The sequence below is a fragment of the Ambystoma mexicanum genome, chromosome 6q (assembly GCF_040938575.1).
Source record: "Ambystoma mexicanum isolate Mex_15411 chromosome 6q, UKY_AmexF1_1, whole genome shotgun sequence".
Lineage (NCBI taxonomy): Eukaryota > Metazoa > Chordata > Amphibia > Caudata > Ambystomatidae > Ambystoma > Ambystoma mexicanum.
Window position 1 is genome coordinate 1,024,223,140 of NC_090937.1, and position 27,052 is coordinate 1,024,250,191.

Consider the following 27,052-nt stretch of genomic DNA (forward strand, 5'->3'; position numbering starts at 1 on the left):
TCTGATTTAGCCTTCACTCTTCACTCATGGAGAAAACGTGTGTGTGTGCAGTGTGGGTGTGTCAGTTCATGGCTGAAACATGATGCATGATTTGTTATGTTTATGTTGTGGGTGCCACACATCCATTGACGACGATTACTGATGTCAATGTTTTTTTGCACATCGGATGGGCTCGATTTGTGATGATGTCAGAGAGATTCATGCAGAGCTCTCAAATCGATGACCCTCTACCTGTCCGAGCTGGCACATGCGCTGCTCTCGGTTGGTCTCTGCGCGCTTGCACATTCGGCTGCCAACTCCCCCACTGCCTCCTCTGTGCCCAGTCATCCTCCGGTGTGCCTTCCTTGCCAGTATCCATCATGGCCCCCCTCTACTCCAATCCCACCCACACTGCCCAATCTGGTGGTCAGCACATCCATGCCTCAGGTTGAAGTCCCGGCAAGTACAGAGGTGGTGGTCGATGTGCTTGCCCAGGCACCTGGACAGGAACAGACTTCATTGGGACAGCTGGCACATCAGGAGAGTGCTGGTACAATACCCCCACCGTCTTGCAACATCAAGATGGCTGGGCTGCATGCCACAGTATGCTTTGCCAGGCAACCTAAGAATAGGAGTGGCCAGGGCAATCATCACAGGGCCCATCAACATCAAGAAGGCAAAAGAGGCAGCGAAGTACGGTCACCAGGCAGCAGGAGCACAGGCGCTTTAGTGAATTGTTGTGCGTTCGGATGGACTTTAGGATGCAACCGAAAGTGGAGAGGCAGCGGGTGAGGAAGGTTAAGTGGCTAGAGGTGGTGGAGGGGAGGACACTGAAGGGGGTTTGCCCTACTGGAGGAGGCTTGCAGGGATACGGATGAGGAGAAGAAGAGGTTGAGGCAAAGCCTGAAAGCCATCCAGGCGGAGGAACACAAATGTAACTCTGTCCTGGAGGATCTCATGAGAAACTATTGAGCCCGCTGCCTATGTATATAGTTTGTTGTGTTGTTTTGATTTTTTGACTTTAGTACATTTTTAACCTTGGACATTTCCCCATTCCACATGGGTTTTTTAAATAGTATAAATATTTCTAATATAGATGTGTCCATGTTCATCACTCAGTTGTCTCTTAGTGTGCATGTGCTGCATTTGGTTTACTTTTATTTCGTTATGCATTTGTGCAGTTGGGGTGTGTGCATCACAATGCATGGCCACCCACCTGAACACATCAGCTACCAGCCAGTGGGTGCACTCATGCCATGCTACACATCTGCCACTGGAATGTCCCAACATTACATGTGAGTTTGTTTATATGTGGCTTTATGCTTCATCCATCTGCTTTGCTCACACACTCTCAGAATTCCTTCGCCTCACACCTGACACATGCCTGTTAGACTTTGTTAGTTGCAGGGCCTTGGAATGCTATGCTTTCTTACCCGAGTCCCTTTATTCATTGATTGTTTGCTTGCTACTATATGCACTGTCATTACACGTGACTCTGTCTTATCAGGGATGTCTTGGACTTGTGTCCTCCTTGGTCATTCACCTACAGTGCTTTGTGCTATTGCAATGGCACATGGGCAAAATGATAAGGCACATTGCAATCCATTGCTTTGTTGTGTCACATGTATATGGTGCCTTCACTGTGTAGCTCATGCTACATTCTTCTCTCTTGTTGAAGTGCCACTGTTTGTGAATTACTAGGGAGTCCTGTGATGTGCAACAGACAAGGATTATGCATCAGTGCCCCCAGTTGTTAAGTCTTTGGGTGGGTATGTGGCCAGTGTGCTTCATGTTGGTGGCAGGCTAGTGGAGCTGAGGTACGTTGTTGGTCAACATTGGACTGGTAGTGGGGTTATGTGTCAGGGTCAGGCTGGTTTGGTGTGAGAGTTGAGGGGGCTGGTGAGTGGTGTGAGGACTAGTGGGGCTGCCTGGGGGTTGGTGTCAGATGTGAGGGGGGCTGGTGGGTGGTGTGTGGACTTGAGGAAGCTGCCTGAGGGTGACATCAAAGTTGAGGGGGCTGGTGGGTGGTGTGAGGACCTGTGAGGCTGCCTGGGAGTGGTGTTGGAGGTAAGGGGGCATTTAGCTTTGCTTTTGCTGGTGTGCTGTGCTAGTTTGGAAACGTGCAGCCTCGAGGTTCATTCAACATTGCTGTTTGTTTTTTGGAAAGGCTGCACTGCGAGCATCTGCTCTTGCTGCCACACCCACAGTCCCTTACAAAGCGTTGTGAGTGGGGAGGAGCTACACACTGTCATGTGACGGAGCACGTGACTTGAAAGGAAGCATTTCTTCCAGCCACGAACACCCTTGCGGCGTAAGCCCTGGTGGCAGAAGGGCTGGTGCTGTTCGGCTGTGACTTGTGACTGTGCTACAGCCTTGTGAGTACCCCAGACTAAGCTCCTACCCTCCTTCATCAGCCAAATACCAAATAGCCCATAGGTTAAGGGGGGAGAGTCGGACTCTGGCCGCTCCTCTAGCTGTCGGGCGTTCCTTACCCTATTTGCAGGAGCTCCTCAAGATCGACGCTCCCTAATGGTTCTATTATTTAATCTTTGACCCTTGTACCGGAACAATCAATTGACATACCTGCTGTTATGCTTATTATCGATTTTTACCCATCTTTTTGAAGGAGATCCATATTTAATTGTATTTTATTCTACTGTCTTAAATGGGGCTTAGGCCACTTTGGTCTTGAATTATTTGGTGTCTCCAGGTGAATTCGAGGCATTATTGCACCCTGAGTCAGCCAAGTGATTTGTTGAGACATACTGAAACTCTCTTGCAAATACCAGGTGCTATTCACTTGGTCCACCATAAGTGTCGTGTTGTTTTTATGACAGCACTTTGGTTGTGCTTTTACTTTACTATATCACGAGCTAAGAGCTTTCTTCTGTTGTCCTCTAACTGTGTTTATTTGTTCATTCTGGTTGTGTTGAGGCTTAAAGACATCGGCTGTTGAAATGTCACGTGTTGCATACACTTTAAATTCTGGTATGCCTAATCCAACTAATCAAACAGTGAATGAAAATAACATGAGTGAGTCTTTGGTCACCAATTCTCTGGCTAAATCGTGTGATAAAACCGCACATCGAAAAAAAGCATTACTCTCACTCCTGTGACTCAAACCCCTCTGCAAAATCGAGATATCCATAAATTTTAGGAAAAAAAAAATCAATTGTCACTTTCTGTACAGTCCAATCTGGCATCAAATTCTGTTGTCCCCACCCTACCCCCTGTATTACCATCTGAAAGTTTGAATGTAGATGTCCCTAATTCTAGAGTGGGTAATTCCAGCGCTCTTACCCCACCCCCTGTACTACCATCTCAACGCATGAATGCAGATGTCCCTGATTCAAGAGTGGGTAATCCTAGCGCTGTCATCTCTGATCAAACTATTCTAACGATTGCACAGACTCCCCTGAAAATCACACATTGCAAGAGAACCTTTTCTATAGTTCAAGAAGAAACTATGAGTGAAAATGAAGTTTGGGTTAGTTGTGAGGATGTTGTGGACGTTTCCGATGAAAGCCTGAGAGGTTCCCCCGCAGGTGCTATATCCCTACATGCAAGCATTAGGGATCTTGAAAGTTCTAGGTGTTCAAATGTTACTGATTACAACCTCCCGTGTTCTATGGACTCAACTAGACATGCCATATACGAATCTTACATACAGCCAACTCCCAGACGGTGTTTGTCATCTGCTCGATCAGTCGGCCAAAGCAGTGACGTGGTTGATAATTGAGCACTTATTGAAATTACCCTAGGGGCTGTAAACACCATCATTGCCAGCCTGTATAAGCTATTTGAAGCAATGGACTCTAAGATCTCGCTTCAATCTGCAAACATAGATCAACTTGGGGAATGGATGAAAGGTGTTCCATGTGAAAGAGAAGTTCGATAGGACCCTTTGAATGCGGAAATACTTGCAAACATGGCCAAGATTTGACAATCTTAGAGTCTAATTATATGACCACCAAGAATCTGTCTCATGAGCCTTTGACATCGGTTCTGCCCATGATTTCCAGGATTATTCGTCCTGTGCAATGTGTGGAGGAAGACATTGCCAAAAAAAAATGACTCATGATAAGAGTTGACTCTCCGTTGCAAATAGATTCCAATGAGGATGTTCTATATATTCAAACCATTTCTGGTGAAACATCCGGTCAACAGCTTCACAAAAAAAAAAAAAAACGGAAAATACTGCTAGGAAAAAAACTAAAGACATTGTACCAAAAAACATTGCCTGTATTAAAAGCAATCCTGAAAAAGAAAACAAGTTCACAATCTCAAGTGAATATTTTGTCAAAAACAACCCAAGTAGATGATGTAATCTACTTTCCAACAGAATCAGAGGGAGGGACTGCTACAGCTGTGCCGAATGAGGCTGTGTCTGTGGCTACAAATTTAACTCTGATGCCAGCATCAACTAATTCTGCATTGACACAAGATCCTTCTGCTCTTGGTCCCTCAGTGGGATATGAACCACTGAATGATCTTGTAGCATTACTTGAAAATAAATCAACCAATCCTCATCTATTAAAACAATTTGTTCCTACTAATGCCAATCCAATCATCCAGGTGCGTGAAGGCTCATCTGGTCGAGATAATTACTCTATCCCTACAGTTGATTGTGAGTCGGGCTTTGAAGATCGTATGGCCGTACTCAAATCCACATTGGATTCTTACATACAGAGGAGAATAACCGAGGCATTACTAGGGCAAATCCTATTAACACCAATTCACGGCCCTTAGACAAAAATGATGCACAACCGGCTGAAGCATGTCATGCAGGCCATGAAATACAGCCCAGATGCTTGCAGAATTACTGCGAACCAGAGTACAGAAATCCTGATCATGGCAGTATTCATAATGCAGCTCCATTATCAAGAGTCGATAATATTTTAAATTCCAAACATGATCAAAATGAGCAGAGAAACTCGTTGGAGTGTCCTAAATATTTTTGGAGACATTCAGGCGCTAGAAGATTTCTCCTCAAATTGAGAAATTCTGTGTGACAGAAATCTGTCCATAGTGCGTTTGTGGATCAAATCAGGGCTTGTAAGAAACACGCTTTGGAAAGCTAAAATGGAACGTTTTAATATGGGATTTCTGTTGGCCCTTGACCCTGCTCGACAAATGCACAATCTGGATGAAAATAGCCTGTCCAAAACTAAGTCATCACAGGAGCCAGATTGTATTTGTGCATTTTGCACGAGAGATAACAACTTGAAGCAGGGTTCATCCTCTAAATCCCAATTATAACCATCAGTCAGTGAGAAAAAAGATGAATTTTCACTAGCAAGCTGGAACACGAGGGGGTTCCAACATCTTAAATGGGCTACATATTATCAACTGAACTACTTTGACATTGTGGCATTACAAGAAACATGGATGGTGCAAAGACCAGTCTGGGATGATCATGATCTTGTCTTGTTAACAGCGATGACAGCAGGCAAAGGTAGATCCACTTCAGGCTTGCTGGTTGCAGTAAAATCGAGTAGTGGTTTCAAAATCAGTGCCTTGTTGTCTCCAAATAATTTTATGCAACTAGTAAAGATCCTCTCACACAACACACATCTATGCATTAATCAATTTATATCGTAATCCAGTTGGGATCACAGATGATGCTTTCTATCGTGATTTATCAATGCTTTTTGAAGAAATTGCTAAAAATACTAACATCTCAGGTATATCGGTGGTGGGGGATTTAAACCTCATGTGTATTCAGGTAGAAGGCAAGAAAACCAGCAAAGAAGGCCAGCGATGGGCTAGGTTTATGAATGATTTAAATCTCAGAATTGCCAATGGAGCCATTCAGGGAGACATTGCCTCAAACCATACATGGGAGAGAGGTGAATCTAGATCCATAATTGATTACGTCTTCTTGAGCAACAACATTTTTGTGACTACCAATAAATTCACAATCATCAAACAAAATAAAAGTGACTATCATTTACCATCACTAAGTTGGACTGCTTTAGTCCAAAAAATTGACAAATCACAGAAGTGGCACAAACAAATGCTAGTGGTCAATAATGCCAAAAACCGTTTTAGGTGGTCAGAAGATATATAAATATCACTAAATTACTCGATTATAAATGGCCAGAAAATAAATGGGTTTGAATTGTATGTAGATGTTCTGGATACATTCAGAAACATTCTTCCAAACATCAACAGACCATCTAACATGCACATACATGGATTTGACATGATTCTCCAACAAAGGAAAACAGATCATAGAAGAAATCTGTGAAATTTGAGTACACTACCGCTGGCAGAACGAGAGAAGGCAATTAAAGTGGCTAAGTGCACATATCGAAATTGGGTACGTTCTAGAAAGGCTTATCTCTTCCAGAACGATGGTGAGCTTTTTCTGACAGCATGTCACAACAAATCATCGGCACAAGTTTGGGCACTACTAAATAAATGCAACTCCACTTCCCAAGTAGACCATCAAATTAATGGAGTAACTGAAGCACAATGGCTTAAACATTTCTCCCAACGTTATGCTGATGATAGCATGGGTGACTATAAATATACAAATAGATCCATCTCACGTTGGCATTTAACCTGCTCTGAAGACATTGTTAGGGATTTCATCAATAAATCATCATCCTCTAGGGCAGCAGGTCCGGATGGTCTGTCGAAACTATATGTTTAAACAAAATTTGCAACATTGGGCCACTATCCGCAATAATACTTTTAATTATATTTTTTCATTTAGAAAAATACCGAAGTCCTGGCCATTCCTCCGTGATTGTTCCAATATACAAAAAAGGAGACTGCAAGGACCCCAAATGTTACCGCCCGATTGCTTTGTAAGATGCACCTGGAAAAATATTTTCACGCTTGGTTCTAAGAAATTTTAATATATGGACCGCCAAGATGCATCAGCATGATCCAAAGCAAACAGGGTTCGTAGCAGGTTTTGGGACTGCCGTTAATTTAGTTACCTTAAGTGCTATTAAAATACAGGCACAAATAACAAAGCAAAACTTTATTTTGCGTTTGTTGATTTACATTCCGCCTTTGATTCAGTTTCTCGATCCAAATTAATGAATAAACTCATCAAGGCGGAATGCCCACCCATGTTAAGTGATATTATTTTTGCTCTCCACTCAGACACTACCGTACCGATAAGATTGAATTTCGAAGGCCTGTTATCAGCGGCAATAAACCCAAAACGTGGGCTGAAGCAGGGATGTATTCTTGCTTCAGCTTTCTTTAATTTTTTCATTAATAATGTAAGATGGATCTTTGACAATGTAATTGCAGATGCACCGAAATTGAACGGTGTCGAAGTGAAAGCAATGTGGTATGCCAATGACCTTGTACTGATATCAAAAACCCCTGTTGGATTACAGAATTTGCTGACTACTTTATGCAACTACTTTAGTATTAACAAATTGGTGGTTAATAGTAAAAAAACTCAAATTGTTATGTATGCACCAACTGGTTCACGGAGAAACAAGCTAGAGTGGAAAATCAAGAACACAACAATTAAGGTCGTACCAAATTATGTTTATCTGGGTCTCATTTTTGATGGTTCCCCTTCTGCTCACTTAAAATGTCTAAAATTGAACAAAAACTAACATCAGCGATTTCACAGTCAAAAACAATTCTGTTTAAGTACGGTAAATTTTCCATTAAGTCGGCTGTTATATACTGGACCCAAAATGTGGTAGCTACTATACTGTATGGTCTAGAGACCAAAAAATAATTCCACCAACAGTCTTGAATCAATTGGAGGCAAAATTCTGGCGGGCAGTACTTCATTTACCTCAGTGTATCCCAGGTTTCTGGATGCGTTATGAGCTTGGGTTATCATCCCTAGCAGCCATGTACAACTGGCGACTGTGCAGTGTCTTCCGGAAATGTCTGCTTTCTGCTATAAATGAATCCACACTGGGAATTGTATCGAGCTACCTGCTGTCATCCACACATGAATTTCCGAAACAGAGGACTAAGCAGATCATGATGGTGATAAATAAATATTACAATTACAACTCTTGTTCTCAATCCAGACCGAGCAAAAAAAAAACTTTACATGATGGACTGGATTGACACAAGGGCTAACTGTTTAAAGTATTCTACGTTACCGGTTCAACCTATGGCCAACTTGTGACGTACAAGCACGTAGAAAACTGATCAGTAATGAGAACAATTGGTGTCGATTCTGTAACAACCATAGTATCAAGGAAACCCTGGAGCATGTAATTGTTGACTGGCCAGAAATCAAGTACCTGAGACAGAGACATTTTTTGCAACCACTTGCCCTATTTTGCTGAAATGGAGCCTGAAAATAGATGGGTTGCAATAATAGCCACTAACATCATGAGCATCAGAATAGCCACAGTTAATTTTTTGGAAGCTTTAAAACTAGAGTCAAAGTTGTAAACCTGCTCTAATAAATCTTGATTATTTTCTTTCTCTTTTTAAAAATATTATAATATGTATATTAATTGTAAAGATCTCACACAAAGAGAAATGTTGAGAGAAATGTTATTGCAACTTAAATGGAAAAATTGTCGATTGTGTTCAATCGAACACCACTATAAGAGTGCTTTAGAAATACTTTACTGTTTTTATTGATTTCTCTTTTTGACATTTATTTGTGTGTTATTGTGTGTTATTGTTTTAAGATCATTTTAAGTTTTGTTCTTTCTTCTTTAGATGGACTTCGAGATTCCACTTCATTTTGTCTCGAATTAATGCAATGTTTCTTGTTGTTTTGCTGTTGAACATGTTTGTTAATTCTTTTCCTTCTATTTTGTAATGAATTGAAAAAGTTGATTACATTTCAGCTAAATTAAAAGAAAAAAAGGTAAGGGGTCTGGTGGCTGGTGCGGGCTTGAAGGAGCTGCTTGGGGGTGGCATCAGAGGTGAGGGGGGCTGGTGTGTGGTGTGAGGACCCATGCGGCTGCATGGTGATGATGTCGTAGGTGAGGGGAGCAGGTGGGTTGTGTCTGGGTTTGAGGGAGCTGCCTGGGGTGGTGTCAGATGTGAGTGGGGCAAGTGGGTGATGTCTGTGCTGCTTGAGGGGTCTCCCTGGGGGTGGCATCTGAGGTGAGGGGCACTGTGGGTGATGTGAGGACCTGTGGGGCTGCCTGGGACTTGGTTTGGAGGTGAGGGGGCTGGTAGGTGGTGCATGGGGTTGAGGGATCTGCTGTACAGTATGGGTTTTTGGCAGCAGTTTGGGTGTGTTGGGAGTAGTGTTGGCAAGATCACAGTGGTGCAGCTGTTACTAACATGAGACCTTGTGCAAATTGGCTGGGGTGCAGCCATTTCTTATGGGGGAGCTTACTCTGGTTTGCAGGGGTGCAGCCATTGCTTACAGGGATCTGTCACAGATCCACAGGGGTGCAGCCATTACTTATGGGGGTGGTCACGCAGGTTTTTCGAGGTGCAGCCATTACTAACGTGGGGCTCACACAGATTGGCTGGGGTGCAGCTGTTACTTATGGGGGACCTTTTGCAGTTTTGCAGGGCTGCTGGGTTTTGGGTCAGTGGTGGAAATGGAGGATCGCAGAATGGTTGGTCTATGGCTATGTTTTTATTTGTCTAGTAGCATGTTGTGGGCTTTCCTTGCGCAGCATGGTTTTCTTTGCAGGTCAGCTTGAAATGCACCTTTGAATCCATGAAAATGCACAGCACACAGAAAAACATATGTGCGCATGCTCCCGCAGAGTCGTTCTCAGCATGCAGGTTTTGTTGAATCTATGCGCACTTTTCCATGAATCGGGCCCATAATGTTTTAGACAATCACAATTGTTTATTGTAAAATATCCGAGATGAAATCACATCAAATGGTAGTGAATCTGAGTTAGAATGTTAATTCCCTTGGACTGCTCTCATCATTATAAGGCCCTATGAGTAAAAATGTAAGTGTTTAGTGTGATGTCACTTTTGGAACACTGTCCACACACATAAACTCACCAAATAAAATTGAGAAATTACACAAAACTCTAAAGGCAGTGGTCTATAAATGTCCAAATCCCAGACTGCAGGGAAAGAGAGACTGACAGGAAGATGGATATAGGAAGAAGAATTGACAACAACTGGAATGATAATAGAATAGACTGCTTTCCTTTGGACAAATATGGATTGGTGGCAGACCAATGTGAGAGGCGTATTTGTAATTCAACCCCAGGACCTCTTCATTGGAAGAAGGAGAGAAACCAGGCAGTGGAGTTAAGTTGCCCCATCTTGCTGGCTGGTGCCCAACTGTTGCTATGATTGTATATTCCTACTAGTCATTGAGAAGGTAGCCATATTTCTGTGAGAAAGACAAATCAAATTCCTATGTAAGTATAATGGCAAGGGGAAATATAATTATATTGAAGGTATACTCTAAAGGGGAATATATTAAATACCAGCACCTCTTATTTGTGAAAGCTCTGAAGGCAGGGCCTATAAATTGACTGCACATCCAGAGAAATTAGTAAAGTAAGTTGTTCTGGAATCTTTGGATTTGATAAAATGGTTTTTAACTGCCACCCATGTTTCCCACTTCAAATTGCCCATTGACAAATGACATAAATACACTTTTTACACATTAATGCAACAGAAACATTATTAAACAGATATTTTCTTTTTGCAAGCGATTTACATGCAGGAATGTCAATTGTCCTGTCTTTGAATTGAGTTTTCTAAAGTACTGTTTGAAACACTGACATATCCTTTGTTAAAAAACATGCTATTTTGTTTTTAATAAAGAAGTAGACAGATTTAGATAGGGATGTTCCAATTTTTCTTTTGTTTTCTATAAAATACAAAATTTGTACTAAATCCTCATTCACTTTTCAACACATTGTGACTGTGTGCTCAGGGTATCCAAATTTGTATATGTTCAAATGCTTGCTTTAAAAAGTCTACATACTTAAATGCAGCTTTGATCACTGAAATAACCAATATATGACATGCATCATGGTTGTAATCATTGACATCGAGATTTCATAGAGAACGTAAAAGATGTGTTTATATTTAAAATTAGTTTGATTATTTCTATTTTTTTATAAATATACCTTCAGTGTAACCCTGTGCTTTTTTTTTCAAGAATGGAGAGTGAGGCTGTAGTGAATCAATACTGTTAAACTGGCGTATCTCAAGTTCATCAAAAGAATTTTGTTTAATTAATAACATTGTGTGCATCTGATTTGAGGTTTACAGAACATTCTCCCAAACTAGATGCCACCTGAAAAATTCCCACAGGCATATTATTCCCACAGCATGACAAAGGTCATTATTTTATGACTGACTGCTCCCTAGCCCTACTGTCACAGAAGAAGTTGTATTTGTGCATCACACCGATTCTGATGTGGTAGCTGAATAAATACAAGGTCATATTTCAAGAAATCTGGGTCAGATAATAATCCACTTTAGGGAAACTAAAATGATTGCCCTTGAGTTTTGAAACTGCAATCCAGGACTTGAACCTGTGGTAGGCAAAGTTATTCAAAACTTATGGGGTATGTGTAATGTAAGTATGCTACTTTAAAAGGAATTATTTGATAATAGATCAAAGTAGGTAAACCTGCCCAGTTATACTCGAAGAGCAATATGGTTGTATGCTATAAATGTAGTATAATTGATCAAAAGGACTGCAACCCATAGAGGCTCTCAGCTATCATGCACAATGTTGAATGCTGAAAACAGATTTGATTGTCTGTATGGTGGTTTCTCTGGGCAGCCAAGCAGAGGTTAGGAATTGCATTGGTTTTTAAAAATATTCTTCAGAATTCAGGCCATGTCCCTATTGTTGCTCTAAACAGTTGTCCATTTTGCCTTTTTTGTTTTCATCTATGGATCACCCCAGTTTCACGAGAATAAAAATTCACATTAAAAGTATGATCACCCACAGATATGGGGCCACATTACAAATATGCTGGTCTGGAAATAGCAGTGCGGGTATATCCGTACCGGCACCTTTTTCCGGACCAGTGTAGTCCCGATGCTGGTATCGATGGCATTAAAAGTGCCCCACCACATCCGGTAACACCGCTGCCGGTATCTGCGGAGACATGCGTCAGCCGTGCCTGAGAAACCGGCATTGCGCGAGTAAGTGCACATTCCGAGGTGCACTGACATGCAATCACCAGCATGGACATGTCGGTCACAACATGAAAATGATGATGGAACGACCTGCATCACGGACCAGGTGGTAAGTGGAATCTGGTGTGTAGAAACATGCCACAGGTGCTGAAAATCATCACAGGTGGACCCAATGGGCTGTGCCACAGCACCAAATGACCACTCCCACACCCCACACCCCTTCCAACACCACAATGCTAGCAGTTGCTGTAGCAGTACTGGAGCTGGAGGCCATGCCTGCAGAGCTATTAATTGCATCGGTAGTGAGGCGGAGGATGCAGCAGAGGTGCTTCAGGAGAAGGAGGGCCATCATGGCCCTGCAAATCCCCAATGTGCAGTAGGTTGCAGCATACAGGCAGGCACCGATCCCTCGCTTAAGGGCCACTCCACTCAACCTCAGCCCAGGTCAGATCCACACCCGGTAGTGGCTAGACATGAACACCATCACTCAATAGTGGACATGATCCATGACAACCTGGTCAGCATCATCAATATCCCTCAGCCATCCCCCTCTTGCTGAAGGTAGTGCCTGTGCTACACTTTCTGTCTACAGGCACATACCAGCACACTGGTGGTGAGCTGCATGGCATTTTGCAACCCTGTTTCTCCAGCATGCTATTCCAGGTGATTGATGCAATCCTATGTCACGTACAAGACCACATAAGCATTCCCAGGACGGCTGAAAAGGTAAATGCCACCAAAATTGCTGTGGACTGCGCATATGTGGAGCTGGTGCCAGGCATGCTGTGGAGGCAGTGTACCTCAACAAGAAGCTCTTCCATTCTCTGAATGTGCAGATGCTGTGTGATGCCCACCACCTCGTCACCCATTGCTGTGCAAGATATCCCAGGTCAGCACACGACTCCATGGTGCTGCGCAACTCCACGCTGCCTCGGTACATGACACGATGCGCTGGACAGCATCCTTGGCTGCTGGGTTTGTCTAACTGCTAGGTCATGTGCAGTGTTCAATTGGGGGGCAGTAAACAGCATAGCAGACCTGGCTGCTGGGTGAGTTTAACTACTAGGGCATGTGCAGTGTTCACTTGGGGGCAGGGGGGCAGTAGACAACATATCATACCTGGCTGCTGGGTGAGTATACCTAGTAGGCCATGTGCAGTGTTCAATTGGGGGGGAGGAGGCAGTAAACAGCATAGCATACCTGGCTGCTAGCTGAGTCTACCTACTAAGCCATGTGCAGTGTCATATCATGGACCAGTTTGCCAGCCATGACCAGTGGATGTAGACACTGCATGCATGAATCCATCATTACTCCCACAGCAATTAGCTGAAACTATTACAAAACCTCCATGTAAGTAAACAGAGGCTGGATAGTGCGGAAAAAGGGGAAGACAGACCAAGAACAAGATCAAGGAACATAATTACCGACAACTGTAAAACAAGTATACCTGAAACATTGAAGTGGGATGACTCCACTCAGTGTTGGCAGTGCATGAAATGTGCAAGTGGGTAGGTGTTCCTGGAGGTGCAGCACAGCAGTAGCATAGCAGAGTGCAAGTCCTTCACATTTGTGCATCCATGTATGAAAAATACCCAGTGCTTACATAACCACATCTAACCTGTACAGCGAAAAACCAATGAGCTACAGGTACCAGAATGCACCGCAACATAGTGACAATGACAGGCACAAACACAGTGAAGCAAAAGCACAACTCATAATGCACAGCCAGAGAATACTGAATCGCTGATCAAAATAATTTGCTCCATGCAACTTTGACAGGTACACTGCTAGTCACAACCACACAATCACACATGCATCTCATAGGAATGCCAAATGTGCGTAACACATTGATGACATATCTATCCATTCCATGTGTGTCAGTCCTACAAAAAGGGCCAGAGGTAATGTTGACTGTGAATGGCCCAACACCCTCCCCCACGCATGCCGTACTGGTACCCACATGATTACATATGTTAGCTAATCTCATTCATGCTTGTGCAAGTTTAACTCTGCAAATGAACAATATACAACCTGTGCCAGCATGAAATGACCAGTCAATTGACATGTACACTTTCTGTTTCCCCTGTACAGGTGATGTATGCCATGGATAATGACCCTATCAGGCAACCTCAAAACATCCACAAACAGGCATACAATCATGCCCATGTGCGTACTCACTGCACCATTGAACATACCTTTGGCTTGCTGAAGGCCCATTTCTGCTGCCTCAGCAGATCAGAGGGGGCACTCATGTACAGCCATGAAAAGGTAGGGAAATTGTGCTTGCATGTGCCATGTTGCACAACATGTGCATCATGTGTAATGTCCCACTGCCCCCTGACATGGACATGCACCCACCTGAGGCTGAGGACCAAAGTGAAGATGAGCAGGCTATTGTACTCTGCCACGATAGCATGGATGGACGTGTCACACATGGAGACCTTATTCACCACTACTTTTGAGCACCTACCGTACCCAATGGGCCTCATTATGAGTATGCCGGTCTGGTAACAATGGTGCCGGTAAGCTACCCACACCGTTGTTAATGGACCGGCGTACTCTGAGTCCTGCAGGCGGGTGCCATTCCTCCCCTCAGGTCTGACATGGCGGGTGGAACAGTACACACTTGCAGGCTTTGACGGAAGTAACTGCACCATTATCAACAGTGCCTGTGCTTCGTCCTCGCCATTCCCTTTGAGCCCTATGGGACTCGAATGGGAATGGGGAGTAATGTTTTCCAGCGCCTGGCAATGAGGAATTACCGGGACCGCCAGGGTCGTAATGAGGACCGTTGATTGTCGAAGATAGAGCAGAGTGCTTTTTAGAAGGGATCACAGAAACAACAAGGGACATTTCTTATCAACATAACCTTTTTAAAAATGATGACCTGGATTGATATTGAGTGATAGTGAATTGGAAACATTATATTTCAACCCCAGACAGAATAGGATCTATATTGTTACATAGAAGCTGCATTTTAACAAAGCACATGCTGCTGTAATTTAAAATACTTGACTGGTGGCATCACTTCAGCTGAAAGGGAGCAGATGTTATTCACATAATGGTAACATTCAGGGAAACTGCGAACATTTGGGCTGATATTTTTTGAGACACTCAGGTTTATACTAGATGAGAGATAACATTAATCAGTGGGAAAGATTATGAATGGTATAGAATCTCCTCCTTTGGGTTCTCGTTTCAACTCTTCGCGGATGGCACCCAAATCTTCTTCTCTTTCCCAGAACTCTCCTCTGATCTCTCTATCAAAATGCCCAACAATGTCGCTGCTAATAAATATTGGATGGCTTTGCACTCTCTCATGTTAAACTCTACCAAAACAGAGGTGTCCTTCTTCCCTGCCAAAAGCTCTCTCTCATCTCTTCATCTGCCTATCCAGTTCCTACCCGACACTCTCCCCTACTCTTCTTCATCTAGAAACCTCAGAGTCATCTATGACCCTTCTCACACCTTCTCGACTTTCATCTCCAACAGCATGCTTCAACCACCTAAATATTAGGAAAAATCGGCACCTTCTTCCTTTCAACACCACCAAGCACCTTTTAACCACTTCTTTCTTCTCTAAACTGGACTTCTGTGGCAGCATCCTCTTTGGTTTTCCAAATATGCTTTCTGTCCTCTCGACAAGATCATTGACTTTACTACCAGAAATGAGTTTGAACTCCCTCACTTCACACCTACTTCCTTGTACCATCACCAAGTTGAATGGCCGATGATGCAAAAAAAGATTTAAATGTCTTCTCCTGGTTCACAAATCTATACGTGGCCAGGCACCACTGTATCTATCCTCCTCTATCCAACTCTACAAGCCTTCACGTAATGTAAGCTCTGCCTCCTCGATGGTTCTATGTCATTTCATCAACAGTTGTAATATCAATGTTTTTTTAACAAGTATTTACTACTGAAACTACCCCTTATATACACTTTCCCAAACCCCATATATATTTTGTAGAGTTTGTTTTCGGTAAAAAATACTTGTAAAAAAACCATAGAAATTACAACTGTTGATGAAAGAAATCTGTACCATCCTCCACTACCCTTGTGGCTCCTCACCCTCCCTGTGCTTCCACTCGCTTCCACTCTTTCTCTCTTCTTGCTCCACGTGCATGGCATTCCTTTCCCCCAGACATTTCAGAAACAGTCCTCATGGATTTGTTTAAAACCAAACTAAACGCCTACCTGCTCTCCTCTGAGTTACCCTCATAACCTGCCACTAATCTGCCTGCTAGCTAACATTTCTCCCTTGCCTCTAACCTGCCCCTGTCCCTCAATTCCTCTGCCTCCACTCTAGCACTTCACCCATCATGGTTGCATCCCGTTTACATCTGGCTGTACTGCCGACCTTCACTTAAAAATGTCCAAAGTGTGTTGTCCTTAATTTACGCATTTTCACTTATGTACTGTCCCCAGTGACTGTTCCATTTACTCCCCTGCGCAGCCTGGTCAGAATGTCCCTCAAACTCATCTCAGTATAAGAAGCTCAAGGCTTCCCATCAAATCTGATTGTGTATCTATAGAACATTTTTTGTGATCAAAAGAGCATTGTTCCTCCTGTATATAACTGAATACAATAAACAAATAAATAAATGTTCATCAAGGGGTATTGTTGATGATACAGTCTACATTCACTTTATTCTTCCTCATGTCAAGGCACAACTCAATGCAGGCAATTATCTGTAAACAACCAATATGTCCTTAATCAATTGTCTGTTTGTAGTTAATAGCAATAGTGTGTGTGAAGTACATATTTTATATCAATGACTAGAATCAACACACTTACGTACTCTTCTTTACTGATGAGAGAGCTTTAACGTCTGTTCTCAGGATGGAAAAGAGACTGAAGTACTAATAACCCATCCTATCCCAAAGACACATCCTCTCATGATATGATATGATATGATATGGCATTTATAACGCGCCTGTACACAAGTGTTTCTAGGTGCGACAAGGCGGGGGAAACAAAGGGAGAACAAAACAATGATCTTACGAGGCCTTGTGTCATTCAGATCATGCAAGTGTAGGGAGATGGAAGGGCAGAAGTGCCGAGGAGGGAGGGAGAAGTGCAGGTAACTCGAAAATACAGCCAGTGTGTGGTTCAGTACAGGTAACTCAGAAGTGCAGCCAATGGGTGGCTCATAAGTGCAGGGATAAGGGACTCTAGGGTTGCAAATAGAGACCGCGAGTGATGGGGGAGCCAGGAGGCAGTGCGCAGTACAACTAGACATGCAGGAGCTATGGCCCAAGTTCAAATGGTAGCCATGTGACCAGTGCGTTTAGCAGTAAGGAGATCAGCAGGGGAGAGGAAGAGAGAAAGCTGAAGCAAAGAGGAAGGTCTTGAGTTGCTTCCGGAACAGGAGGTGGTCCTGCTCAAGTTTGAGAGAGGCAGGGAGGCTGTTCCAGATGGAAGCCCCAGCCCAAGATAGAGATCTGCCCCCAACTTTCTGTTTGGAAAAGCGACTGCCCTCAGCGAGTTGGAGGTGGATGAGCAGCAAGCTCGAGAAGGGAGATGTTTTGGAAGAGAGAGTTGGAAGTAGTGTGGTCCCAGGCCCTAGAAAGCCTTGTGGAAAATGCAGAGGGTCTTGACCGGATCCTTGCTGCCTCTGAGAGCCAATGAAGAGATTGGCTCCCCTATTATCAAAATACCCTAACCAGTGGATTAGCTCATGAAACATCTTACTACAAACGTTTGGGTAGCAAAAATGCTCTCAAACTTTCCTTTGGCATGCCTCACCTTAGTACTAACTTCTCATGCAGCACTGACATGTACCTTGTCGCTGAAAGACACAAACATCTTATTGTTACTCTTTTTAATCATACCCACATTCTATTATTACTAATGATAGAGTCATTTGTTGAACTTACTTAAACAAAGAGTACATCCACAGTGTCTCAGGTGCTCTGTAGCAGTTTACTCGGAACGTATGCCCAGATTACCATTATAACCCGGTTTCCTCATACATAATTTGGGTGTTGGCATGGTGCCGGTCAAGGGTGCTTTTCTCTACCAGGAAAACCCTTCCCAGTGTTCTGATAGGTTGAATCTGCTTTGTATATATCTGGTGTCATGGTAACGTCTCTTTTAGACATTCAATACAGATTCTCAATGTTTACAGTTACTTATGTGGTTATCGCCTGGTGCAATCTAGCTCTTACCCTTCGACCATTCAATGTTCTCATTCAAACCTCCTCTCTCTTTCTCTCTCTCTGTCTGTCAGAAAAATAATGTCCTGTTTTTTTTTTTTTCTCAACATCCTTTCTTTATCAATGGTTGGAGCTCTTCCTTCACTTAGTTTGTAGACTGCTGCCCAACACAATTCAGCGACTTTATGTTTTAGTGCCACAAAATTATTGACCAATGGAGCGTGAGGATTTTATTTTTAATGCAGCTTCTATGTTCAGTGATCCTGATCCTGACTTTGCTTGCAGTCTTCCCAATGTACAATAATCTACAGGGACACCAAATGACATACACATCCATATCTGTATTGCAACTGGTAAAAGTCTGTTGACGACCTGGGGTAGTCAATCCAAGGTCTCACTCTACACTTCTGTGTGTGGAATTGCAACATTTACATCTCCTATTCATGCACCACAGTTCTGGGAGAATCCTTTCATTTTCTATTGAAATATGAATGTCATTTTTAGTGAGCATTTCTTTAAGATTCTTACTTCTCTTAAAGGCACACATCGGTGGTTGCATCATTTTATCGCTAGTCTGGAAAACATACCAGTTTTTCAAAATCACTTTCTTAATTCCAATAGACAAACATGAGCATGTACTCACAAATACGAGTTTTTCAGAAACTGGTCACCCGAGAGCCTATTCTAAAAGGGCTTCCCTGTTGTTGCTCATGGCCCTTTTTCTGTGCATTCCTTACTGGCTGTTTAAGATATCCCCATAAGATCAACTGCTTCAGCACGGCATTGCCTCTTCAAAGTATACTTCCTTCGTGGAGCTATTACGCCTTAGTTATGAAAATTGGTGAAAAAGGCAAACTGTTCTTAACATTTTTCAGATAGAATCTTCTGTATTGTAGCAGAGAGTTCTTGTCTATTCCCTTATGATACAAGTTCACTGCTAGTGTTTTCATCACATAGTTAGCATATATTGAGACATCCAGAAAACTGAAAGCCTTTTATTGTAACTCGCTGTAAACTTAAGGTATGTATCTTGTTCATTTAGCCACTGCAAACAACGTTCTGCTTCTTTGAGATCTCCTCACCAAATTAACAGTACATCTTTCATGTAACGTTACCAGAGTATGATATTCTGGTAAAACTGGTTACTGTTAGGATAAAGGGCTGTCTCTTCAATTTTTCAGCAGATTTGCGACACTTGGCGCTAGAGTTGCAGCCATAGCAATGCCGTGGCTCTTTCTGCTAGATGTTATCTTGGAACAGAAAATCATTTTCTGTTAGAGCCATTTCTGCACACCAAATAATAAATAAATGATGTGTTGTGGCATTCTGCCGTTTGAACAATAGCAGCTCTTCTAACATACTAAAAGTTGCATCCTGTGGAATCATAGCATACAGTGACGTAATACCCAAACCTATCAGCACTTGCTCCTCAGGGTCAAAAGTGTGCCCCTCAACTAGTTTAATGACTGTCGTGGTATCTTGAACTTAGATACCATGGTATCTGGAACATATGACTTCATTTCTCTAGCATATGGGATAAGAAAAGGGTCTTCACATTTTGACATTGATTCTAGAAGTGAATCAATTCCTGAAACTATGGACCTCCCTGATGGTTTCGACAGGATTCATGATATTTAGGTATGGTGCAGCATTTAGGGATCCTTGTATCATTCTGTAATGTGAAAACTGCTTCCTCTGCAGATCTTTTTCTACCTTTTCTGTAAAGTCAATTTTGAGTTTCAATGCTGGATCTCCTTCTAACTTCATAGAGCACATCACGTCTTGTAGTTGTCGCAAACACTCTTTGATGTAATCAGATCTATTAAGGAGTAAAATAGAACCTTCCTTACCTGCCTTCCTGATGATAATCTCTTTCTTTTGTGCTAGCATTCTAATGAACTCCTGTTTGCTTTTAGTTATGTTGTGTAGCTGAGGCCCTCTCTTTTGTTTTAACAATTTCCCCACCTCTGCTAAGACCTTGTTTTTCCAACATAATAGCTTCTGCTGTGTGGCTTTGTGTGGGGGCATACATGTGGATTTGTTCCATATCCCTGATTCATTTGAGACTGCCTCGAGAGTGATCTCTTCAATAAATAGTTTCAGATGGATTTTCCGCATGAAATGTTTGAACTCCAACATAAACCCACATTTATCATGTTGAATAGTGGTCCTAAAACCCAGTCCCTTTTCAAGAACATCCGATTCTTGTTGGCTTGGTGTGTAATGTGAGAGGTTCACTACAAGACTCTCCTGCTCCCGGTAATCCTGGGTGTGTTCTCCCAGTCAATGGTGGTGTGGTCTCTTGATAAAAAATACTCATCTTGATTTCCTCTAAGGCCTATGCCTTCCTTATCGAAGATGTGTAGATGTAGTTTAATATGATTGCACTTTATAACATGATTATTCGAGCACTTTAGTTATGCGTGCGGAGAGCGAATGTGAGAAGATGATAACCTTGCTCTGTATCTGAATAATATGTTGTATAGATGTGTTGAAATGTTCATTATAAAACTGTATGAAACAATTGTTTTTTGACAAGAGCTCCAGCCATATGAAATGTCAACCACATGTCAATACTTTCAATGTAATGCAATTAAAATGTGCTTGTACTGTGTGAATCAAGTCAGTGGAGTGTGTTCCGTGTTCAAGAGTTCCCTTTGAATAACCTGGATTCATTGAGAGAAGTATGTGGCTGTGTTGAAATACATTGCTATGGTCTTAGTATTAAAAAAGCCAGTTGCAGACATGGAGATGCTACGGAACTCAGCTATCACTGTGCCATTTTACTAACTGAAGATTCTAAACCTTCCTTCCATAGACTTCACTTAACTCCAGTCCCTCTCAGAGGGTAAGCATGGGAAGGTGAGTGTTATGCCGTATTGTTTTTCCGCACAATGGAGTCTTTCCTGTGTTGTCTGTTTGTTATGCACTATATGTTTACTATATGTTTACTGTAGGGGAACACAGTGAGGCTGCAGGGAAAAGCTGTCAATTAAAATGAAAAGAAATCACAAACAAATGATAAAGCGTTATGTTATGATTCTAATAACAAGTATTCCCACCACATGCCAGGTATCACCATTTGATGCCCTCTCACTTCTTCTGTCTACGCTTGCCATATCTTGCCAAAGAAGTCATGTAATGTGTCATATTTCATTGTCGTATGCCTCTGTTCTTAAAGCCAATGGCAGCTGTTATCAATGCATTCCTAGGTACTCTAACCAGATGCCACATCAGATGCCAAGGAACACATATTAGTTTCCAGAGTTTGACAGTAGATGTCCAGGCACTGACACCACTGACTGGGGCTTGTGCCTGGGCATGGAAGAGGAGTGTAGCATAATCTCTTCCGTGCATCTTCACCTTTTTGTCTCCCACACCCTTTTGAAGAATGATAAGGAGAGTCAACTAAGGCTTCACCGGAAACAGGGTGAAATTGCAATACAATTCTAGTAGTGTCAGCAAGGCGTATTGAGGGGGTGGCTAGAGCAAGTATTTCCAGCCTTTTAATTGCTGACAGTGTGCATGCTCCCAAAGTGAGGAACCAAAGAAAGAGTGGAGTGAAGGAACAAGTGGTCCTATCCCTGGCATAATGGGGCCCACACAGTCCCTGCGGTTCAGGTGTCCCCACCACTCGAACTCCAAGGGGGTCCACGGCCCAGCCCTAACCCTGACTTTAAGTCATGGACATTGCGCATGCATGGTGTTCCAGCCTGGCCCAGAGTGTGGCACGTCCCATGCTCTGGTATGGAGCTTAAGCATTGCTGGGGGCACCTAAAGTTTGTATTACGCCACAAACTACACAATGATCTTCTGTTCAATGCACCAATATGTGTTCTTTTCCTTGATTATAGTTATGCCTTCGATAACTACTACGCCCTGCAGTCTGCTTGCTCTATAGCATCTGTCTTTGCATCTTACAAGTGACATTTCAGCACCATCGAAAAAGAGACAAGATAAATTGTATTTGTGTATGGTAATGGAATATTTAATTGATGTACTCTTATATTGATAAATAATACCTAGAGCAACATCCATCGATCAGTTGCCTGTGTATTTTATGTGAACATTAGATACATAATACCACATGGGAAAGACTGGCATAGTACAACAAAGGGATGTTTCAGTAGGGCGTATTGTTGTTGTTATTGTTATTTTTTATATTATTATTATTATTATTATTATTATTATTACCCCATGGATTCCATTTATTCCTGATAAACTTAAAGAGCCCTACATTGCACTATGCCAGCCTTTCCAATCCGGGTATTATATAATGATGATTGTTATTATTATCGGAGAAATTTCAGACGCAGACTTGCTAGAAGCACTCCTTGAACCTCTACTCACAGCCTCATCAGGTTCCCAGAAGAACATGCAAGGCAGTGGGGTCCAAACACCCTTACAACAACAAAAAGAGCAAGTTAAAGAAATCTCTAATCTGGTGCCAGTAGCTCTACCAACCATTGTGGAAACTCAAGAAAATCGGCTTGGGGAAACTGCTGTCTTTTCACCCTCGCCAGCTCAAAACGAGATTCCGAGTGAAGATTTAATCTTACTAGAACCTGACCAGATAAGCCATTCTCCACTGGGAAGTTCGAAACCAAAGCCCCATTTGGACTCTACAGACTCTCCAATGGCCTTACCAGTGCCATTTGAAACAACTGACCTGGGTCTACAGGATAATGGAAGTCTGCAGCCTCAAACCTGTGAGAAAAAAAACTCGGCGAATAAGCCCATGGAAACGGCAGATCGCCTTAGCATTGGGGGGCAAAGGGGAGACGGAAGCAAGGAAGCTCTGTCAGAACCTAGAGAGGGTTCTCTTCCAAGGATGGCTACCCCAAAACAAAAAACCCAACAAATTCTGCATTTATGGCCGCCTACATCACCAATAAGTTCTTCAGCAAATAGAAGACTAAGTGAGACATCTTTCAGCATTCCAAAGGAGACTCCATCGAAAAAAGCAGACTTCATGTACATTACGTCTGCTGTAACGATTGCACTGGCCCCATTCTGCAAGCTATATGAGGCAATAAATGACTCTTTGAAAGATCATACATCTATCTTCGTGATGATGAACTCAAAGCTCATATACCTAGAAGGTTATATCAACGCCCTGGAGAGAAGGAAAAATGACCTAGCCGGAACTCCCCCACTTCATCAACCGGAGTTAATGGAACTTTTAACAGAATTAAGAAATAACAACAAGGTCAGGCCTAGGATAGACGGAAGTTGTCAAACAACAGCATATGACACTCCTTGGCGTGATGTCTCTCACAGGGACTGCGGGACAAGGCCAAAACTTGGTTCTCGCACTTTGGAAGGCCCTCACAACTCGGCATTCACCAGACCTGATCCTGTGCCCATCAAGCCTGGAGATTACGATGTGATGTGTGTAGACGACTTTTCTCCACACAAAGCCCAGTCAGGAACGAGTATAATTCAGGGAAAAACTCCAAATCCCTTGATTACAGGGATGATTCTTGATGTGAACCAAGACATGGGAAGTAAACAACAGCCTCCGACCTCCCAAGTCTGCCTTAAAACGGCCCCCGTGTTCAAGCTTATCCCTGAGACTCATCAACCTGTACAGCGTCATGCGGAGACTCTACCAAAGTCTATTCATAGTCTGGGAGGGAAGACTTCAGCTCCAGCAATCTCTTCAAATACCAATGAACCAGCGGTAGTCCTCCCTCAGTCACCAAAATCAGTAGACGATTTCCTCACTCAGAAAGACTTGATGGATCTAAGCCAGCATCTAGATGTCAGTGTGGACAACCAACAGAAAGGAGAGAACTTGCATCTACCCAAGATGACCCCTAACCTACAGATAGTTATTAGGGACCTCTCAGGCTTTACCTCACTAGACGAGCACTTTAAATCTCTACGAGGCGATAAATGGGCTCATTCCAACAAGCCCACAGTCAAATGTACAGAACAAATCTCCCATCTAGACTCACCACCCCATAGACAAAAGGCGAAATATACTTCGAGAGTCCATACCCAAACAAAATCTGAAGTACTGGATAAGATCAAGGACTCCAAATATGCGCAGCAGAGAAATGGTCACCAGGACAATAATCAACAAGGGAGAGCGACTCATATTCTCTACCAACAGAAGAAGCAGCACGAAGGTGCTAACAGACAGAGGTTGAGTCCCTCTGTCAAAATTCGACAACGGTCCGGCAACCAAAAATACTTGGTACTAAACAGACGCACTGTGTTGAGTCTGTTATACAGTATTTCTACTTTAAGGAATCTAAAATCAGAAGATTTCAAAATGGTGGAACCTTCCCACGAGGGGCAGAAGGCATTGTGCTTGCTCTACATACCATCAGACAGAGTAATTACCTTGTTGTCAGCAGCAGCAGAGGTTTTATACAAACAAGGTTTTGTCTTGACCTTGCTCAGGACAACCAAAATAGACTATGACAGGACAAAAGAGGGCACAAGAGATGGCATTTCTTCAAGTGAGGAACATCAGCATTTTAGTACAAGAGACGATTTGCCATTAAATTCTTCAGTACCCGCCCGGCTTGACAATGTTCAATTAGTCCCCCATGGGCAAGATACTTCTCCACGCCAATTACTTAGTACAAAAGCGAGCACATTAATAAAAGAAGATCAAAAGGCCTCCCAGGCCAGACGAACCCAAAAGCCTCCCACATGGTCCTGGCTACCAAAAGCCTTATCTACTCGGCTCCACAAATAGCCACCAGTACACACTAAGACTGTTAAAGAGCATCAATCACTCTCTTTGGCGAGTTGGAACACAAGAGGGTTCCTACATTTAATTACACCTGGAGATATCAATTTAGGGGATTACGACATCCTATGTCTGCAAGAAGTTTGGCTAAAAACCAAACCAACACTGGATGGGTTTGAGATCGCCTTTTCAGAAGCTCTTGCAGGAAATAAAGGTAGGCCCTCTTCAGGACTAATTATTGCGGTCCAGATGGGTACGGGTCTTGAAATAAGCATAATCATTCTAACGTCCTCCTACGTCTTGGCAGTACTAATCTCTTGGCTGCGAAAGGAGACTGTGCATGATCAATACACGCAAACCTTCCTGCTGGTGATGTCCATTTACTGGAACCATAAAGCAATACAAAAGACAGCTTTGTTTGACATAGTTTCAGCTACTCTGGACTCAGTATACCTGGAACATGGGCCATGTGAGGTCATCGTTTGTGGAGACTTAAACATCAAATGTCCCATGGCCGGTTCGAACGCCACGGGTTTCCTACACCACAAACCCTGTACCCTAGGTACAGCTTGGCTTAAACTGATGACTGACAGGCAACTTTTTAATACTGCGTCCATACTTCCTGATTCCATCACCTTACCATCATGGAAGCGTGGCACGGCTTATGCAACTATAGATTACATCTTTGCCTCTGAATTACTTCTAGCTCGATTGACAGATTTCAGCATGCACCACTCAAATCAAAGTGATCATAATCTTCTGGCTATAAAATGGACAACTGCAAAACCATTATCAGCTCATTACCCAGGAAGGATTGAACTAGAAGGCAAAGGCAACCGGGTAAGAGTCAGTCGGGCAAACATCTGGGCGATCACAACTTCATATGGAAGTAGCCAGTCTGTTTTAGAGGTTGATTACAGACCACTTTTGGAACCTTACAGAGCCATGATGAAAGGGTTGAAGGGGAAAAACAAAGAACATCTATATCATGCACACAATTTCGATGCCCTCTTGGTGGCACAGCGAAACAAACTACGCAGAGCAAAAAGGAGGGCTGCAAGAAACAACACACACTTCAATAGATTACACGTTATCGAGACAATAAGAGTCTACAAAAGTTGGCTACGGCACCATCGTCTAACATTACATCAACAGGACTCTGAAGCTATGATAGACCAAATCTGAAAATCTAACTCCAGAGAGTTTTGGAGACTTATCAATCCACGGGCCAAAGAAGTAGACTCAATGTTGCTAAACAGCATCTCGGAAGCAACATGGATTGGGTTTTACTCAACATTGTTCAGATCTCCTGACTCTTGCGATGTGCCTTTTCCATCACTGTCAACAGAACCTTGGGTCGACCTTTCGGATAAGACTGAAATCCTGGGTAAAATTTCTAAGTTAAAGAAATCGAGGGCCCCGGGGCCTGATGGTCTATCCAATGAAAACCTGAAATCTGTGCCAGAAGATTGGACAAACCTGTTGAGTATGATCTTCCAAAAATGCACGAACTTGAGTACAATCCCACCTTCATGGACCTCAGCGGTCATCATCCCCATATTTAAAAAAGGTAGGAAGGATGATCCTAGGAACTATCGTCCAGTGGCTCTCCTTGACGTCATAGGGAAGGTCTATGGATCCCTATTGTTGGACCACTTCAATCATTGGGCGAAAAGCGCACCCTGTAATGACCCTCTTCAATCCGGGTTCAAAAAAGGAGTAGGAACCAGCATCAACATCTTTATTCTCAGCCTATTAAAAGCAAAAGCCCGAGAATCAAATCGGAACTTGTACTTGGCATTCATAGACCTCACCCAGGCCTTTGACTTAGTCAATCGAAGGAAACTTTGGGAAAAACTCAACAACTGGGACTGTCCACAGGAGATCTTGAATCCCATTAAAGCTTTACACGCTGCTACAACGATGCAGGTGCGTTTGAATACTAGTGGTCTGCTTTCATCAGCCAATACAACTAGCAGAGGGGTCAAACAAGGTTGCCCTCTAGCTCCGGCCCTTTTTCTTTCATACTTTGGGGATTACAAAGAAACATCAACTACAACACGAGCATTCTCCCCACAATTAGGCAAGGGGAAGATCCCAAGACTCTTATACGCGGACAACCTTATCCAACTCGACCAGACCCCAATTGGCCTACAACGC